The sequence below is a fragment of the Erinaceus europaeus genome, chromosome 9 (genome assembly GCF_950295315.1).
Source record: "Erinaceus europaeus chromosome 9, mEriEur2.1, whole genome shotgun sequence".
NCBI lineage: Eukaryota > Metazoa > Chordata > Mammalia > Eulipotyphla > Erinaceidae > Erinaceus > Erinaceus europaeus.
In genome coordinates, this window is record NC_080170.1 from 20942770 (window position 1) to 20962531 (window position 19762).

The 19762-nt window shown below is 45.0% G+C and overlaps 1 protein-coding gene across 15 annotated transcripts in view; it reads right to left on the reverse strand.

The window, feature by feature from the left end:
* Nucleotides 1-19762, reverse strand: part of ZBTB38 (zinc finger and BTB domain containing 38) — a 126777-nt gene that overhangs the window by 80863 nt on the left and 26152 nt on the right. For 4 of the 15 annotated variants that reach the window (XR_009551523.1, XR_009551521.1, XR_009551522.1 and 1 more), the window contains exon 1: nt 545-682. The exons of 5 other annotated variants lie outside the window; for them this stretch is intronic. The gene's annotated coding sequence lies outside the window, so the exon portion shown is untranslated. Of the gene's footprint in view, nt 1-46; nt 68-415; nt 683-10189; nt 10309-19762 lie in introns of those variants that run through there. 6 more of the 15 variants (XM_060197508.1, XM_060197509.1, XM_060197511.1 and 3 more) reach the window with 3 other exon arrangements.

Consider the following 19762-nt stretch of genomic DNA (forward strand, 5'->3'; position numbering starts at 1 on the left):
AATTAAAAAAATCGCAGGGTGGGGGGAGTGGGTAGTTATTACATACCCTGCAATGAAGTGGCTAGCGGAGGGCCAGTGTGCTGTACCAACCGCTGACCTAGCTGCTGCCCGAGCAGGAGGCTGAGAGAGCAAGCTGGGTGCAGGGCCCTGCCTATGCACGTCCCTTTCGGCTCCAGCGCTCCTTGTTGGGAACCGCTCAGGCACGGCGCAGGGTTCGAGTCCCTGTCCCGGGAGGGAGGGAAAGCGCGAGTGCCTACGCAGCAGCAGCTCCGGAGCCCACACCTTCCCCAAGCCCGGGTGCGCATGTCTGGCCGCCCGCAGCCCCCCGCCCCCCAGCCTCGGATGCAGTGGGAGCCCCCACCCCCCACCCCCGCGCGCCCACCGCCCTCCAGGGCGCGAGCCCCGCGCCGGGCACCTGCGGGCGGGGTGCCTCCCGGCTCTGCAGCATCTGCGGCGCTCGCGGCCCTGCGCTCGGGCTCGCGGGGTCCCGGGGCCCCTTCCCGGGGAAGGCAGCCGAAGGGACGGGCCCGGGACCTGCACTCACCCGCTCCGCTCGGCGGCCCGCGCCCCCCGGGGGTCCAGGGCGCCTCCAGACCCGGAGCCGCCACCGCGCCGCGCAGCGCCGCCCAGAAAATGGACGCCGGCCGGGCCAGACTGCGGCCCGCCCCCGGCGGGAAGGGGCCCGGCGGGAAGGGGCAAGCACGCGGCAGGCCGGGGGGCGACCCTACCTCGGCCCCGGTCCCCCCCCCCTCCGATCTTCTCCCCCGGGAGGCACCCGACCTCGACCCCCGACCCCCGACCTCGGGCAGGAAAGGGGCCCCGAACCTCGCACCCCCGCCCTCGACCCCCAGCAGGATGGGGCGCTTCTGGCCCCGGAGTTGCGCGGGGCTGGGACAGGCGAGGCCCCAGACCCCCACCCCACCCCCGCCTGGACCCCTGGGGGTCCTCCATGTCCCACCCAGGGGAGAGCACCCTCCACCACCTCCACGGAGAACACAGGACTAGCTGGGTGTCAGGGGCCCGGGCCGCAAAAGGGGCCTTGGATTTGGGGGTGCAGTTTCCACAATTTCCAAACCCTGCACATTTGAGAGAGGCGGGACTCTGGAAAAAAAAAAAAAGCGCAGTTTTAGTTAAGTCCAGTCCCCTGGTAATCTCTTTGTCACCTGCGTGAGGAGAGGCCTGGGTTGCTTTTCCTAGGCGCGCTACAGACTATTTCACACGAAGAAGAGATTCTTCCTTCAAGACAGGAGCCCACCACCCGCTAGGATCTCTCCTCATGTGCCTGGCCCTCTCACTGCGAAAGCATTTCCCTACAGGCCTGTGTTAAACTCGCCCCCCCCCCCCCCAAGTTACAGCCTGCTGCACTAACACCCAGGCTTTGTCTACTATTTTCCCCCCTACCCCGTGTTCCCTGTGTTTTGATAGTATGTGACTTATTTTAAAACTTCCTTTAGAAAAGATTTGCTCTCGGGTTACAACTTTAAAAGGATTAAAAAGTCTGTTCTTTGCTTAACCGACTTCCTGTTTTGATCCTGGAATACAGTGTTTGCAATTCTGCATCCTAGTTCTGATGGTGTTTTGAAAATGGGATCATCTCTATAAAGAAAACAGACTCCGATTATTAACTGCAAGGCAGCCAGATATTTTTTAAAGAGTTGGGGTGGAGGGGAGGGTTTGTTATTGTCAGATGAAAGTATTGGGTCACTTAAAATAAAGGCAGGACTTGGAAGCCCCAGACACCAGCAGATATTTCAAGACAACAGAAGTATGAGATTAGGAAACACAGGATGGGTTGGCCTGTAGGAGACATTGCTCTTCATGTGTTTCCTTGAGACAGGAAGGTGCAGGGGAGGAGGCAATGTCATCTTTGGATACTGCCTGCCTGGGTTGAAAGCCCAGTTTAGTCACTTAAAATGCTATTCACGGGAGGGGAGGGTGATGGGCGGTAGCAAACTGTGAAGCAGGTCTGCAGGTGTCTATCTTTTTCTCCCCCTCTTTCTTTGCCTCCTTTCTCGATTTCTCTGTCCTATTCAACAACAACAGCAATAACAAGGGTAACAAAATGGAAAAGATGGCCTCCAGGAGCAGTCAATTCATAGTGCAGGCAAGAAGCCCCAGCAATAACCCTGGAGGCAAAAAAAAAAAGTGCTATTTGCCGTGCTGTGTGGCAAGTCACTTACTATGCCCTCCCTGAGATCGCTTTCTCATCCACAAAATGGGACTAATTTTATTTTTAAGCTTACTGCCTAGAGGGCCTTTTGATGGTTAAATGGGATGACAGATGTCAGGCATTCACAAAGGTGCCTGGACATGCTGAGGGCTCTGTAAGTGTGAGCTGGGACTGCTCGAAATAAAATATGCAGAGCTAAGTTCCCACCATCCACACAGTGAGAAAAAAAGGAAAAGAAAAAAAAAAGCTACTGAGTGCCAAGCAGCCTTTAAGCCCTAGAACTTGTCCCTGGGTGAGCTGCCAGGGCCACATGGTGACTGACAGGAAGACACTGAAGCACCGGTTTGCCAGAGCCAGTTCTTGGTGTCAATACGTGTTCCAGGCGGTGTCCTGATTAGATGCTGTCAATAACTCCGTAAGGCTGCAACCAGCTCTGACTGTCCTAAGAGGCTTAGCCAGTGCATGGCTCCTTCCATCCGCATGGGGATTCACAAACAGTAGCATGTCTTCCTCATTAGAGCCAAATGTTTCTCCAGAAGCGAGTTGATTTCCCCAAATTGTTATTAATAACGAAAAATATCGTGGCAACAGTTTTAAGCTCCACAGGCTAAGACTTACATAATCAGTCCTGTCCTTCAAAATTTTCCACCCTTCCTCATAACCGGTCGCACACAGATTCATTCTCTCTCTCTTAATCATGCTTCTGAGTATGGAGAGCTATCTGGAAATTTCCAGAGAAACGTTCCAGCTTGCCATAGCTGAATTCTTTTCAAAACTAAACGTGTGTTCTGTTCTTCTGGGGGGTTTTTTGGTAACATTTTTCACTTCAGTACATTTGCAAGTCCAAAAAACAAATCCAAAAACTTGCAAAATTCTCGGCTCTTCACTCTCACAACACGCTCCTTCTGCTCTTTGGGGGCCTTTCCCAGGAGACATCTCTCAGTTTGCTTGATCTCCTCAGCACTTCTGTTTTTGCCTGACCTTTCTGAGTTAAGACTGTTGACTAATTTAAACATCACTGTCCCCCTTCTCTTTCTCTTTCAAGGTTTCAATATTATCCTCATATATAAAATGATCATAGCGGTGTTGTTGCTTCTGAGTCTACTGGCTTCTTCTGTTCTTCACCTTGGGTTAAAAATCTAGAACTCACTCTGCATTCAAGAACTGTAACACTGTGTTCATTTTCCTTTCTTCTCTCCTCATTTTCTCCTTTTCTTTCTTTCTTTTTGTTTTTTGCCTCCATGTTTATTGCTGGGGCTTGATGGCTGCACTACGAATCCACTGCTCCTGGTGGCCATTTTTTCCATTTTATTGGATAAGAGAAAAATTGAGAAGGGAGAGGGAGAGAGAGAGGGAGAGAGAAAGACACCTGCAGACCTGCTTCACCACTTGAGAAACATCCCCCCTGCAGGTGGGGCTCAAACCCAGATCTTTGTGCGAGTCCTTACACTTACTACTTACTATGTGTGCTTAACTGGGTGCACCACCACCCCCTCCCCTCTTTCTGTTTTTCTTTCTCTTTTACTCTTTTCTTTCCCTTCCCTTCCCTTCCCTTCCCTTCCGTCCCCTCCCCTCCCCTCCCCTCCCCTCCCCTCCCCTCCCCTCCCCTCCCCTCCCCTCCCCTCCCCTCCCCTCTCCTTTCCTTTCCTTTCCTTGGCTCTCACCAAATTCTGTCACTTCAGTTCCCCTTACACAGTTGCTGTCTCTATGCTGTCAAGCATTTTCAGAAAGTCCCTGTCCATGCTATTTTGTCTCATCCCCTTTATATTCTTGGATGTGATCCTGTGTTGAGAAGCCAAGCAACTGCCCTCAAAGAGCCATGTTTTAGGTGGGGTGACGACTTCAATTTCCCTGGGGAACCAGGCAGTAATATGAGCTGGGACCTACCAGATAATCCACAGCCCACCTAGATGAGGCTGAGCTGGTCACTACTCCTCTCCAGGCCAACTGTTACCATATGGGAATGCCAGATCTATGGAACTTTCCAATAAAGTACAAATGTGGGGGCGGGGTGGTTATATAAAATCTATGATACGCCAATTACTTAAAAAAAACAAAACAAGAAGGAGGAGAAGGAGAAGAAAGCAGCAGTAGCAGGTTAAGTTCCTAGCTGTTAACTACCAATTTTTTTTTTTTTTTCAGATTGTGGAACAACACACAGGTCAAACTGTTTCTGGGACAAAATTTCTTTTTTTAAAAAAACTATTTATTTATTCATGAAAAAGATAGGAGAGAGGAAGAAGCAGACATCACTCTGATACATATGCTGCTGGGGATTGAACTCAGAACCTCAGGCTTGAGAGTCCAATGCTTTATCCACTGCACCACCTCTTGGAACACTTGGACAAAATTTCTTATAGTAATAGCCAAAGGGAAGGAAACCTATAGATTAAATAAAACTCAGGAGAAAATAATTGTACTGTATGGACCTTATTTGGAACTTTTGGGAGTCTTGCGGTAGTGCACCTGGCACAAAGTGCAAGAGCCGGCGTAAGGACCCCGGTTGGAGCCCCCGGCTCCCCACCTGCAGGGGAGTCACTTCACTGGCAGTGAGGCAGGTCTGCAGGTGTCTATCTTTCTTTCCCCCTCTCTATCTTCCCCTCCTCTCTCCATTTCTCTCTGTCCTATCTAACAATGATGACATCAATAACTACAACAACAACAAAAAAAAGGGCAACAAAAAGGGAAAATAAAATAAATAAATATAAAATAAATTAAAAAATAAATAAAGGAACTGTGACTGGGGGGAGCAGGCAGTGGTGCACCTGGTTAAGTGCACATAGTGCTAAGCACAAGGGTCTGAGTTCAAGTCCCAGCACTCCACCAGTGGGGGGATGCTTCACAAGCGGTGAAACAGGTCTGCGGTGTCTCTCTTTCTCTCTCCCTCTCTATATCCCCTTCCTCTCTCAATTTCTATCTGTCCTATCCAATAAAATGGGGGAAATGGCTGCAGAGAGCACTGGTTTCGCAGTGCAGGCAGCAATAATCCTGGATGCAAAAAAAAAAAATTGTGCTTTGAATAGTTTTTTTAATTACCTAGTTGGACAAGTTTGCATGCTATGATATATTTTTAAAAATATTTATTTATTCCCTTTTGTTGCCCTTGTTTTATTGTTGTAGTTATTATTGTTGTAGTTATTATTGATGTCATCGTTGTTGGATAGGACAGAGATAAATGGAGAGAGGAGGGGAAGACAGAGGGGGAGAGAAAGACAGACACCTGCAGACCTGCATCACCGCTTGTGAAGCAGCTCCTCTGCAGGTGGGGAGCCGGGGGCTCGAACCTGGATCTTCACGCCTGTCCTTGCACTTAGTGCCACGTGTACTTAACCTGCTGTGCTACTGCCCGACTCCCGCATGCTATGATATTTGATGTTGCTAAATAATTATTTTTGTTAGTGTGATCATGGTGCTGTGGTTATTTCTCCTTCTTTGTCATCCACAGTTTTTATATATTATATTTCTAGTAATCTGCATTTTTTAAACTTACATTTAAAAGAAACGAAAGAAAGCTACCGCATGGTTTCACTCTGATAACAGAATCTAGATATCTGATACACATGAATTTGAAAATAAAAGCAGAAGCAAGCAATGTGCTTCTATGACTTGCGAGAATTATGGTCATTATCTTTAGTGGGGGGGGATAGAGAACTTTGGTGGTGGGTGTGGTGTGGAACTATACACTGTAATCTTACAATCTTGTAGCAAACTCTTAATCACAAATACAGTTAAAAAAAACCTTTGACTTAGGAATATTTCAAAATTATTATAGAGATAAAACAGATTCCAACACGTGTTTCACCTATTCGGCTGCCTAATTAGACTTTATATCTTACATACCTTTAAGATTCTCGTTATGATATTTTAAATACTATGTCAATAAATAAGCCTTAAAATGACATTAAGTGAATACCATACATTGGGAGTTGGGCAGTAGTGCAGCAGGTTAAGCACAGGTGGTGTAAAGTGCAAGGACCGGCATAAGGATCCCGGTTCGAGCCTCCGACTCCCCACCTGCTGGGGAGTTGCTTCACAAGCAGTGAAGCAGGTCTGCAGGTGTCTGTCTTTCTCTCCCCCTCTGCCTTCCCCTCCTCTATTTCTATTTGTCCTATCCAACAACAATAATAATAACTACACAATAAAACAACAAGGGCAACAAAAGGGAAAAAAATATTTAAAAAGACAAGTGAATACGATAAAATTTCTACAAAAAATTATGTAAACTATTTAAAAACTCACCATTCATAGAAAAAAAATGACTAAAAGAATACATGCCAAAATTTTAACACCCCAAACTAAGTATATACTGATTTTGTATGACTAGTGAAAAAATAAGTAACAGTATAAAAATTAAAGAACTTGGGACCAGGTGGTGGCACATCTGGTTGAGTGCATGTGTTATAAAGCACAAAGGCCTAGATTCTAGCCACCAGTCCCCACCTCCAGGGGGAAGCTTTGTGAATGGTGATCAGTGCTACAGGTGTCTCTCTGTCTCTCTTCCTTTCTTTTGCCCCCTTGCCTCATGATTTCTGACTGTATCTATCCAATAAAGTTTTTTTTTAAAAAAAAGAACAACAAAGACACTAGCAGCAGATTCCATTAAGACTATAGTTTAGGGGGCCGGGCGGTGGTGTACCGACTTACGTGCACATAGTGCAAAGTGCAGGATATGGGCACAAGGATACCGGTTCAAACCCCTGGCTCTCCCCCTGCAGGAGGATTGCTTTATAAGCAGTGGAGCACGTCTGTAGGTGTGTATCTTTCTCTCCCCCTCTCGGTGTTCTCCACTCTCAATTTCTCTCTGTCTTATCCAACAACAACAACAACAAAAAGGAAAATGGCCTCCAGGAGCAGTGGATTTGTAGTGCAGGCACCGAGTCCCAGCAATAACCCTGGAGGCAAAAAAAAAAAAGAAAAAAAAAGACTATTGATTAAAGTAATTTAAATGTTCTGGACTAGCTAATAGGCCCCCAGTTTACAGACTTGACTTAGGAAGTGGGTTCTCTAGATGGAGAGATGTCATAATGGTCATACAAAAGACATTCATGCCTAAGGCTCTTCAGAGTCATGTTCAGTTCCCAGCATCACCATAAGCCAGAGCTCAGCAACAGTCTGGTGTATTGCTCTCATTAAAATAAGTAAATGAGATATTAAAAAAAAAGACAGTTTGGGTTCACAGCTGGGAGGTAGCTCACCTGTTAGAGCATTCACCTTACCATGTACAAGGTCCAGGGCTTGAGCCCCAGCACTCCACAGAAGCACCATAGACAGCACAGGAGGGGATTCCATGAATGGTGGAGCTGTGCTATGGTGTCTCTCCTCTCTGACTCTCTCTATTTATCTCTCCTCTTTTCCCCCCTAAAAAATAATTTTTAAAAAGTGGGTCAGCCTGCCACCTGGTTTTGTATAACCTACAGGAAAGGTTCTTACTTTTTAGTTCTACTCTCAACTCTGAACCATCGTCCCAGACAATATTTTTAGTCCACCTCCATGTTAGCTATCAGACTCAGGCAAAAATTACTGAAGTCAGTGGGCCCCTAGGAACGTACTTAAAATAGACTACTAGCTACTTTCCACTCTAAAAAAAAATCCCTATTCTCACTTGTTTGATTCCTATTTTTGGTTCTTGTTTATTAAAATAAAAAAAATTGTCCTGCTTTATATCTTACTTCCTTTCAGTCACCAAGCTGTAAATGCTACTATAATTCCATCCTGAACTCCCTGTCTGACAATTTCACCAGTGTGTCCCAAAATCTTTCCAGAGCCCTATTCCACTAGGAAAAGATAGAAACAGGCTAGGGATACAGATCAACCTGCCAACACCCATGTTCAACAAAGAAGCAATTATAGAAGCAGAACTCCCACTTTCTGCACCCCAAAAATAATTTTGGTTCATACCTTCAGAGGGGGGAAAATGTTAGGGGAAGATGACTAGAGGGCTCTGGATCCCAATTTCATCCGCACCTTGATAGAGAAGGGGTAGGGAAAGGAAGGACACTCGGAAGTATTAATAGGAATGAAGGAGAAGGCGGGAAGGAAGGAAGAGAAGGCAGGCCCACAGAAAAAAAGGGACAAATATATACATATGTATACATGTAGTTATAGAAATAACAGTCAACCGGGGCCAGCTAGTGGCACACCTGGTTGAGTGCACATGTTAAAATTGGCAAGGACCTGGTGGGTTCAAATCCCTGGTCTCCAGTAGGGGGAAAGCTTTTTGAATGGTGAAGCAGTGCTACAGGTGTCTCTCTTTCTCTACCTCCCCCTTCCTCTAAATTTCTGGCTGTCTCTGTCCAATAAATAAGTAAATATAATAAAAAAATTTAAAAAAAGAAATAGCAGTCAACCTATATCTTGGGAGATAGATCTTGGGAGAACTACTGCAGTTTCCAGTGGAGGGAATGGGGACATGGAACTGTGGTGGTGAGCAAGGTGTGGAATTATACCCTTGTTGTCTTATAACTTTGTAAATTAATATTAAATCACTTTTTAAAAAACATAGAAGTAAGGGGCCAGGCAGAAGCACAGCAGGTTAAACACACATGCCGTAAAATGCAAGAACCAGCTCAAGGATCCTGGTTTGAGCCCCCGGCTTCTCACCTGCAGGGGGGTCACTTCACAAGTGGTGAAGCAGGTTTGCAGGTGTCTTTCTTTCCCCCTCTCTATCTTCCTCTCCTCTCAATTTCTCTCTGTAATACCCAATAAAATGGCTGCCAGCCAGGAGCAGTGGGTTCTTACTGCTGGCACCGAGCCCCAGCAATAACCCTGGAGGCAAAAAAAATTATCAAAAGTAGAATATGATTTGAAAATTCCATGAAATTCAACTTGAAGTGTTTGCAAGTGAAGATTTATTGGGACACAGCCACTGTTATTAATTTTAATATCTATGGTGATACGCATAGTATTATGATACTTCATATTATGTATTATTGTGTTTTGAATTTCATCACTAAAAAATTGTGGAAATTTGCTGTCTTGGGAGTGGGGCAGTGGCACACCTAGTTAAGCGCATGTAGTACTAAGCACAAGGACCCATGCAAGGATCTGGGTTCGAGCCTTGGCTTCCCACCTACAAGGGAAGTTTCACAAATAGTGAAGCAGGTCTGCAGAGTCTATCTTTCTCCCACTCTATCTCCCCTTCCTCTGTCAAGTTCTCTCTGTCCTATCCAATGAAATGGAAAAAATGGCCGCCAGGAGCAGTGGATTTGTAGTGCCGGCACTAAGCCCCAGCAATAACCCTGGAGGTAATAGAAAAAAAAAAAAGAAATGAAGGTTGCTTTTCTCCCTGTTCTATAAAAACCTATATGCCTCTACCCACAAAGTCTATCAGATATTTACTAGTTAGCCATTTACAGAAAATGTTTGCCAGTCCCCAGTGAGGAACTAAACTTTCCCAGTGGCCTCAAAAGTAGTGTGACTTAGCTGAAAGAGTACAGGAAAAGGTCTCAAGTGTGATCCATTAATTTTCCAAGTGACCAGGGTCCGTCACAGTTTCTCTGAGCCTCAGTTTCCCCGGTGACAGAAAAGAACAAGTGAAAAGTCCACACAGCCACTGAAACCTGTGACCCTCATTCCCACGCGATCTCAGAAAGAGCCAATTGATGATGCCCCTCAGTGCTGGCAAGACAGGTATCTGCTCTGGTGGCCAAGGGTTCAACCATGAGGGTGATAGAACAGGCACTCAGGCCAGGGAGGCCAGGCTGTGGGCTCCAGAAGGCAGAGCAATGTGTCTGTTGTGAGCAATAGGACTTAGGAGGAGGGTTGTCCTTGGTGTGATGGTGGGGGTGGTGGTGGGGGGGGAGGGAATGGGGTAGTCTCAAATCTGAAGCACCAAGCAGGCTCAAGTCTGTGCTCAGTAGAAGACAATAGTCACAACAAATGTCAGAATCTCACTGAAAGTTGAATCCAGCCCCATCATAGTGGTCTGAGGGTAGGAAACTCCCCCACCCCTCTCCCCAGCATAGAGAATAGGGGTAAAGTGGCCAGGAAACAGCTCACCCAGGAGAGCACAGGCCTTACCATGAGTGTAACCCTGGGCTCAATTTCTAGTAATGCATGGAAGCACCATAAGACCAAGGATGGTGGAATTGTGGTGTTGTTTTTGTTGTTGTTTTCCTGTCTCTTCTTTCACTGTCTCTCTATAAATGAGAAAAAGAAAGTTCCGCTTATGGATAAGGACATTCTAATGATGGCCTTTTTGGTCACTATCAGGCTATCCTCATCATTTGGGGCTCTAGTCTGGGAATCCTTGGATTCCCACATAGGTAAGATGGGCCTAGTCCACTGATAGATCCCTCTCTCCACCATCACTGGTCACTTCCTTCAGGAACATCATCATAAGCCCTCTGGTGGGCCTCTACAGGACCTTTCACTCATTGTAGAACAGCCATGGTAGGGACTGTCCCACTCTCTGAAGGGAGGTTGGGTCAACCTACTATTCCACTCGAGGAAGACTGGTCGTGAAATGAGAGCAGCCTAAAATGTTCCTAGCTATGACCATGGAATGTGAACTCAGACTGACAGGGACTCAGAGGTTACACAGGTTCCTGTGCTAAATATGAATAGATAGGGGCTCTGGGTCAGATCAATGGGGTGTATAGCTAATGGTATTTATGTACTTTCCTCATATTTAGGTACTACTCTGCCCTAATCCAGTTTTCATTTTTTTATGATCTTTTTTTTTTTAAACCAGAGCAATGCTCAGCTCTGGCTAGTGGTGGTAGAGGGGGTTGAACCTGGGACTTCGGAGCCTCAGGCATGAGAGTCTTTTTGAATAACCATTATGCTCTCTACCCCTGCCCCCTAATCCAGGTTTCTAATTCTATTCTCAACTCTGACACTATCTTCCCAGACAATACTTTTAGTCCATCTGAATGCTAGCTATCAAGCTCAGGCAAAATCACTAAAATTATGGGCCCCTTGGAATATAGATAAAGTAGACTTCCTAGCTTCTTTATACACAAAGACCTGCTCTATTCTTACCTTTGGGTTTCTGTTTATTAAACAAATTGTCTTGCTTTATATCATACTGCCTCCATGATGTCATTCTGACTTCCCTGGGCACATGACCTCACCAGTGTATCCCAGAACCTCACTTCTCCAGAGCCCTGTCACACTAAGGAAAGATAAACAGACTGGGGTACGGATCAAGCTGCCAGTGTCTATGTCCAGCAGACAAGCAATTACAGAAGCCATGCCTTCCACCTTCTGCACCCCATAAAGAATTTTGGTTCATGGGGACCAGGTGGTGGCGCACTAGGTTAAGCACACATAGTACAAAGTATAAGACCCATACAAGGATACCAGTTCGGGCCCCCAGCTCCCCACCGGTAGGAGGATCACTTCACAAACAGTGAAGCAGGTCAGCAGGTGTCTCTCTATTTCTCTCCCCTTTTTTATACTCAATTTTTTAAAATATTTATTTTATTTATTTCTTTTTGTTGCCCTTGTTTTATTGTTGTAGTTACTGATGTTGTCGTTGTTGGATAGGACAGAGGGAAATGGAGAGAGGAGGGGAAGACAGAGAGGGGAAGAGAAAGATAGATACTTGCAGACCTGCTTCACTGCCTGTGAAGCGACTCCCCTGCAAGTGGGGAGCCAGGGGCTCGAACCAGGATCCCCTCGACTGTCCTTGTGTTTTGTGCAACATGTGCTTAACCCGCTGTGCTATCGCCCGACCCCCTTCTCTCCTTTTTTTAAAAATAATTTTTATTATCTTTATAAATTTACTAGATAGAGACAGTCAGAAATTGAGAGGGAAGGTAGAGATAGAAAGGAAAAAAGACAGGGAGACACCTGCACACCTGTTTCACCACTCGCAAAGCGTTCTCCCTGCAGGTGGGGGCTGGGGCTTGAACCTGGATCCTTGTGCATTGTAACATGTATGTTAAACCAAGTGCAACACCACCTCTCTCTCTCTCTCTCTATATATATATATATATATCCCCTCTCAATTTCTCACTGTCCTATCCAAAAAAATTGAAAAAAAAATGGCCACAGGGAGCAGTGGATTCGTAGTGCAGGCACCAATCCCCAGTGATAACCCTGGAGGAAAAAAAAAAAGTCCCAGCTGAAGAGGGCTGCTCTGTGGTATTGTGTTGCCAGCAGCCCTTGAGTCCATTCCCTGGCATCACACAGAGTAGAAATGGAGACTTTATAAGACTCCGGGATAAGCCATTTTTGCAGGTGATGGTTTCTAACATCCAACAAGGGACAGCTGAGCAGCAAGGTCAGTGTTATAGCCTGAACATCAGAGCACCTGCCCTGACACTACAGGATGACAGCCTATATTTCAGGGGTGCTCTTTTTCTAGTTGCACAGGCTCTGCAGCCCTGGCATTGGGGTGCTGCCCAGCCGCACCTCCTTTTGTCTGTCCTGCCCACCTGCTGGCTGAGCCATTTGTTTCTGCTCTCTCACTTCCACTCCTGCCCTCTCACTGCCCACTCATGTGCGCACATTTCTTTTCACCTAGCTTCCCAGATTCCCTCTCCCCATACCATGGTTTCTGAGTAAACCTTTCAGTGATGGGACTTCCCCCTACTCCCCCCACTCCCCCAAAGATTCCCTTCTTCTCTTCCACAGCTCCAGAAAAGAGAGAGGAAGAGAGAGAGCGAGAAAGGGAGAGAGAGAGAGAGAGAGACAGAAACAGAGAGAGAGGGAGAGAGAGAGAGAAGGAGACCGAGAAAAGAGGGGAATTATAAGGGTATTGCCCTTTTGAGACTTAACCACATTCTTAGCTGGTGGCTTTTGTTTCCTCATAGGACTGGCTTGTAAGGTCTTTGGGGCAGGACTCTGCCGTCAGGCTTGAAGCTGGGAAGATGGGCAGCACTGTTAGGCCCTAATTAGAGCAAGGCCTCAATCAGGGGAGATTTTAGCAGGCGAACAGAGAGGAAAGGGAGTAATGACCATGGGGGTAAGGAAAGAGGTTTCTTTCATCGTATATACACATAAAAAATTATGAGAGCGCTCACTACATTTTTTCTCTTTTTACAGAGAATGAATATTTACACTGGCCTTGAAAAAACAAAACAGTAGCAGAAAACAAACTCACTTCCAAGGTCAAATACAATGCATGGAGCCAAAGGCCCTGATCTCAATCACTTTGCTCTAAAAATTGCTTCAGAGTCAAAGTTGTTAAAGGAGAAAGATGTGAAATGAACTACAAGATCAGAGGAGGTGGTTTCTGGTCAGTGAGACTCCTAGGCCATGCTGGGATCACCTCACAAAGACAAACGCTTTGGTAACTGGTCTTTGATTTACCTGCTGCCCAGACACCTTCTGCAGAACCACCAGGAGGGTGCCACCCTCCCCCACACCCCCATTGCCAGCCTGGGAAGGTAAAGAAACAGAAGAATCTTGCTTGTATCACAAATTCAAATGTCTTGCATTCAAGGGCTTCTCAGCTTAACATCTGCTCATGAATGTGAAAGAGTGGCAGCTCTTCTCAGGTCACCTGGCAGTGCAGGCAGACCAGCTTGGAGCAGGAAACTCAGACAGACGGTGGCTTATTAGGAGCCAAGACATCCTGGGAAGGCGATGAGACACAGAATCTCAGCAAAGAACTAGCCTTGCCATTGGCTGAGATGCCCCACACTGAAATTCAGCTTTCAGGGGACAGTGTACAAGGCCACTAAAAGCATGGAACATGACACACCATTCTTCTTCTTCTTTTTTTCTAGAACAGAAAGGACACATAATTGTGTCTGTCCATAAAGTACCTTCTATAGGAATCTGGACCCTAGTTAAAAAATGTCACATCGGGGGGTTGGGCGGTAGCGCAGCAGGTTGAGCACACATGGGGTGAAGCGCAAGGACCAGCGTAAGGATCCCGGTTCGAGCCCTGGTTCCCCACCTGCATAGGGGTCACTTCACAAGTGGTGAAGCAGGTCTTCAGGTGTCTATCTTTCTCTCCCCCTCTCTGTCTCCCTCCTCTCTCAATTTCTGTCTGTCTTATCCAACAATAATAACATCAATGGCAACAATAACAACAATGACAACAATAAGGGCAACAAAAATGGAAAGAAAAAAAAAGGCCTCCAGGAACAGTGGATTCGTGGTGCAGGCACCAAGCCCCAGCAATAACCCTGGAGACAAAAATAAAAAAGTCACATCATAGACCATTCTGCTTGGGTCGTGTTGTTGTCTGTCACATGTAGGTGACAGACAACAAATGCTCAAAGAAATGATTTGTTACCCCCCCCACCCCACCCCCACACACAGATGAGCATTACTCTACTACAAAGGACTGGGAGATTCCTCCAGTAGTAGAATGTCTTCTAGCTAGTCAAAATGAAACAAAGCATAAGGACTCAACCAGGCAACTGCTAACTTGTCATCAGCAAAGCCTACCAGATACGAATCCATTTTCGAAGGTGTTTCTGAAACATTCAGAAGGCCTCGGAGAACTCTGTAGTTTCAAACTTGGATAGCAAATCCACTCCTTTGTTCACAGGCCTTCATCAGCAAACTAGCCTAAACAGCGTGAAAGAGTTGTGGTTCTTGAAGAGAATTATCTTTGTATTATTCAAACAGAGAAATAGCATTTCGAGTAGTCAGGTCTTTAGAATGCCACTGACAGACAAAGATCTGCAGGGCAGGATTTTTTTTTTCAGGTGTTAGAGGTCAAAGATTTATTGGGAAGATGGGACCACCCTTTTACCATCTGTCTTTGGGGAAAAAAAAAGAATTGTCTAGCTCAATGTTATACCATGAGTTGAAATTCTAGAGTTCTTATGAAAAATAAAGCAAAGGCTTCCCTGAAAATGTCCTTGTTCTGAGAATCCTTTCTGCTGTGAGTTTCCTGCGTTAGTGTTGATTGAAGTGGTGCCGGAATTTCATCGCCAGCTGGGACTGCAGTGTCCAGAGTTTCACTGCACCTTCCTGGGAAGTTTCAGGCTGGGACGGCTTGGCTCCACATGCACCAAGTCCTAAAACCAGTCCTGGGAGTTTGACTCACCCCTCACTGCAAGGGAAGCTCCCTCAGACCTGACTCTGACACCAGGAATGACCAGTGTGCAGTCTGAGCAAGAATGATCTTCTATCTGCTATGGTGGCCTCTGAGACCTTCAGCTGGCAGGATTCTTCTCCCCACTAGGGGCTGCGCTTCAAGGCCCTTTCCTGGGGCAGGCCACTCCTGGCTGGCCACTCTAAAAAGTGACTTTTGCCTCCCACCATATCACCTCTACTTTGTATGACTTAGTTTTTTCTTCATAGCATTTCCTTTCTCTCTTTCTCTCTCCCTTCCTTCCTTTCTTTCTTTCCTTCCTTCCTTCCTTCCTTCATTTCTCTCTTTCTTTCTTTCTTTCCTTATTTATTGCCTCCAAGGTTATTGCTGGGGCTCAGTACCTGCACTATGAATCTACTGCCCCTGGAGACCATTTTTCCCATTTTGTTGCCCTTGTTGTTGCCGTTACTGTTGCTGTTGTTGTTGTTGGATAGAACAAAGAGAAATCGAGAGAAGTGGGAAGATAGAGAGGAGGAAAGACAGACACCTGCAGACCTGCTTGACCGCATGTGAAGCGACCCTCCTGAAAGTGGGAAGCCGGGGGCTCAAATCGGGATTCTTACTCTTCGCACCATGTGCACTTAACCCGCTGCGTTACCATCTGACCCCTATTTTCTTTACTTTTACATGCTTCTTGTGTTTCTTGTGTCCCCCACCACTTCACCCCATGCTAGTGCACGTCCTGGGCTCTATTTATTTATTTTTTTTGCCTCCAGGGTTATTGCTCGAGCTTGGTGCCTGCACTACGAATCCACTGCTCCTGGAGGTCATTTTCCTCCATTTTGTTACTCTTGTTGTCGTTATTGTCACTGATGTTTTTGTTGTTGTTGGACAGGACAGAGAGAAATTGAGAGAGGAGAGGAGACAGAGAGGTGGAGAAAAAGACACCTACAGAGTTGCTTCACAACTTGTGAAGCGACCCCCCGCAAGTGAGGAGCCGGGGGCTTGAACTGGGATCCTTACACTGGTCCCTGTGCTTAACCTGCTGCGCTGCTTCCCCACCCTCTGTCATGGGCTCTTTAAGCGGGCTTTTCTTACTTCAAGTTAATGGTCTTCTGGCTGAATCCTTACACTTTGTTTGGTTATGATTAGCCATGAAACATTCTACTGTATGAGGAATATTCCAGGTTTTACAGTAAGTTCATCACTATATTGCCAGCCTCTGGAATAGGGCTGGCATGTAGTAAGAGCTCAGAAAAACTGTTGATTGTTTAATTACCAAGAGTACTGGTTAGGAAAACACTTCCCTTAGAAGGGAGCTGTTAGAATAAACTATATGGGGAGTCAGGCGGTAGTGCAGCGGGTTAAGCGCATGTGACTGTGGCGCAAAGCAAAAGGACCAGCATAAGGATCCCTGCTCCCCACCTGCAGGGAAGTCACTTCACAGGCGGTGAAGCAGGTCTGCAGGTGTCTATCTTTCTCTCCCCCTCTCTATCTTCTCCTCCTCTCTCCATTTCTCTCTGTCCTATCCAACAACAGTGGCATTAATAACAACAACGATAATAACTACAACAGTAAAACAACAAGGGCAACAAAAGGGAATAAATAAATAAAATAATTAAAAAAAGAATAAACTATATGATACAAGGACCTCCAGGACTTACATGTCTTAGTACAAAAAAGAAAGTAGCTATGTATTTTCCTATCCTTTTCTTTACACCACCCAGCTTTTTTTAAAAAAAAAACTTATTTATTCCCTTTTTGTTGCCCTTATTGTTTTATTGTTGTAGTTATTGTTGTTGATGTTGCCATTGTTGGATAGGACAAACAGAAATGGAGAGAGGAGGGGAAGTCAGAGAGGGGGAGAGAAAGACAGACACCTGCACACCTGCTTCACCGCCTGTGAAGCGACTCCCCTGCAGGTGGGGAGCTGGGGGCTTGAACCGGGATCCTTACACCTGTCCTTGCGCTTTGCACCACGTGCGCTTAACCCGCTCTGCTACCACCCGACTTCCCACCACCCAGGTTTAAGACATGCTCAGATTTCACAATTCCGTCTAGAATGAGTCCATGGAAATTGCTGAGGTGATGCTAGATCATTTTAGGAGAAAAATATGCAATCTTGTCTTCTCTTTGAGTTAAAGCTTTAGAACAGCATTTACTATTCTCCAGGGAGGGGGGTGGGGGAGAACTGAGAATTGTAGACTACGAATCATTCAAGCAGAAAATGACAGATTTACCCATCATGTTTTGGTGAGAACAAATAGTTGTTTGCACATTTTTCATGCCACACCTGCTCTGGCCTGCCCAGTAAAAACACCTCAACCAAGTGTGTAAATGGGTTAAGCATGGTTTTTGAAACAACAGCAACAGATAAGCACCATCTTTATAGTCGGCAAGCTCTGTTCTGGGCTTACCTAGAAAACCCGGTGAGATTTGTAAATGGGTACCTTTAGATAAGCTTTGTGCTTTGCAAACATTTCTGTAAAATAAAACATTTCTGTGCATTAAGGTGAAATGCAACAAGGCAATCCATAATTATTCTTCCATTCACTGCCCTATTTATTAGGATAACAATGGTACAATATTCCCAACAGTCTTATTTGATCCCAAGCTCCTTGGGTTGAATTTAAAGTGAGACCAAGAGCAAATAAATGAGGAATGTCACCAGATTAAAAAAATTATTATTATTATTAGCTATGTGCCAGGTTTGAGTTAACACAGAAGGATTGAAATTTGATAAAGTACACAGTCAAATATGGCAGGCATTCACTTTGGGTGTAAAAATAATTCATTGCATCTATCTAATCTTGTAATTAAGATTCAAATGGGTTCAGAATGATGAAGTTGTACTGGCCTACCAAAATAAAAGACATTGTAGCTGCAATTTCTCTGAGTAGCAATAGTGTTTTAATTACAAATGGCTGGCTCGTTATTTGCTTGAGAGAATGATGATTAGCCAGAGCCCACTGCAACTGTCAATGCTACTGCTACTAAAATAAATAGGCAATAGTGAATCAGATTTCAGTTTATGATCTTCTGATTGATGCTATATTCCAAATGCACTTAGTCATTTCAAGTCACAGACAAGAAAGAAAATGGCTTCCAAACAGGAAAAAAAAAAGGGAAGGGGGAGGTTTGCAGCAAGGCTATTCCATGGCAAACCCAAAGAACCAAATCACTGAGACTAATCATGTTCGAAGACAATTGAGCCAGAGAAATACTCCAAGTAAAATATTTAAGTTGGCCTCAAAACAACACAACAACAGCAGCAACCTACACACAGATGGTTCCGAGTCTCGATGTTCTTCACATCAGAGCAAACCTCAGGGAGGGTTGGCAGGATCTTCCTCTCAACAGATCTAAAAAGTCATTTCCACAAAGGATCCTAGTGCACTTATCCGGGAAGGGGATGCTGGGGGTGGGCGTGAGGGGCTTGGACTTGGGTCCTCAGCAGAGCTCAGAGCCTACCAGTGGTGGAGGAAGGCAAGCAAGAGCACAAGCATTTCCTGATTCTCAGAATTTCTGAGATACCTTTTGTTTTTGTGGCGCCGGTGAGCTTGTGATAATGAAACTACACCTTTGCACACACAGACCTTGACCAGCATTCTAGAGCCTATGACAAAGGAAACCTTAATGTTGAAATTACTGAGCATAAAGGGGTGGGGGGGAGTCGTCCCTAAGCAGGCTTTCTGTATATGTGGAGAAATTGAGCTTACTTTGTAAGGCTTGATGACCGCATTAAAAAAAAAAAAAAAAAAAAAGCTTAAAGACCAGTTCAGACTCCATAGTAAAGGGAAAGGGACTACCACATTTTTTTTTTTGTAAAAGATTTCTTTTTTTTTTTTTTCCTTTTAAGACAATCTTTTGCATATCTGTTATTGCAGTTTTAAAAAATAAGATGTGGTTACCAAGGAAACAGATTCTGGCCCAGTGTTAATTTGAAACTAAAATATATTTGGTCAGTTAAATTCAAAGGAAAGAGTGCATGAAATTATTCTGAAAAGTGACAGCTATTGGGACTTATAGAACCACAGCTCTATGGTCTGCAATGAACCATTCCAGGGATGCAGCTTCTTTAAGTCAGTGAAGCTCTTTTTTATTTTTTAACAGGACTATATATATTTAATATTTTCCCCAAGTCCTCAGCCCTCTTCAAGTAGTAGCTATACAAATAGTACATTTTTTTGGTATATTATCAAAATTGATTTCAGAAGCATAAGGTTTAATTTTTATCTTTCATATAACACGTTTAAAGACCGCTTTTAAAAATTGAAATGTTTCTAATGTTTTTTATTAAGCTTGTTTGCGCTTTTTGAAATTATCTGCAGAAACCCATTCATTTTTAGTTTCCAGAGAAAATGGAGCTGAAGGAACAGACTTTTCAAAAAAAAAATTCTTTTGTTGTCTCTTGGCGCCACACCTATCCTATGTATTTTTTTTTTAAAGAATCATCTCACTTTTATTGCAAAAGCAGCTTATAAGTTCATGATAGCTACCTACTTAGACAGCCTCTGAGTAGAAAAGGCTATCCAATTTATTACCTTCCCTCCTCCCCTAAATTCAAACTGTCTTTTAAAATTTTTGTTTTAAAAGTCATTTTCCAAACCCATCTACTGTACTTGCTACATACATTTAAAAAAATCTAT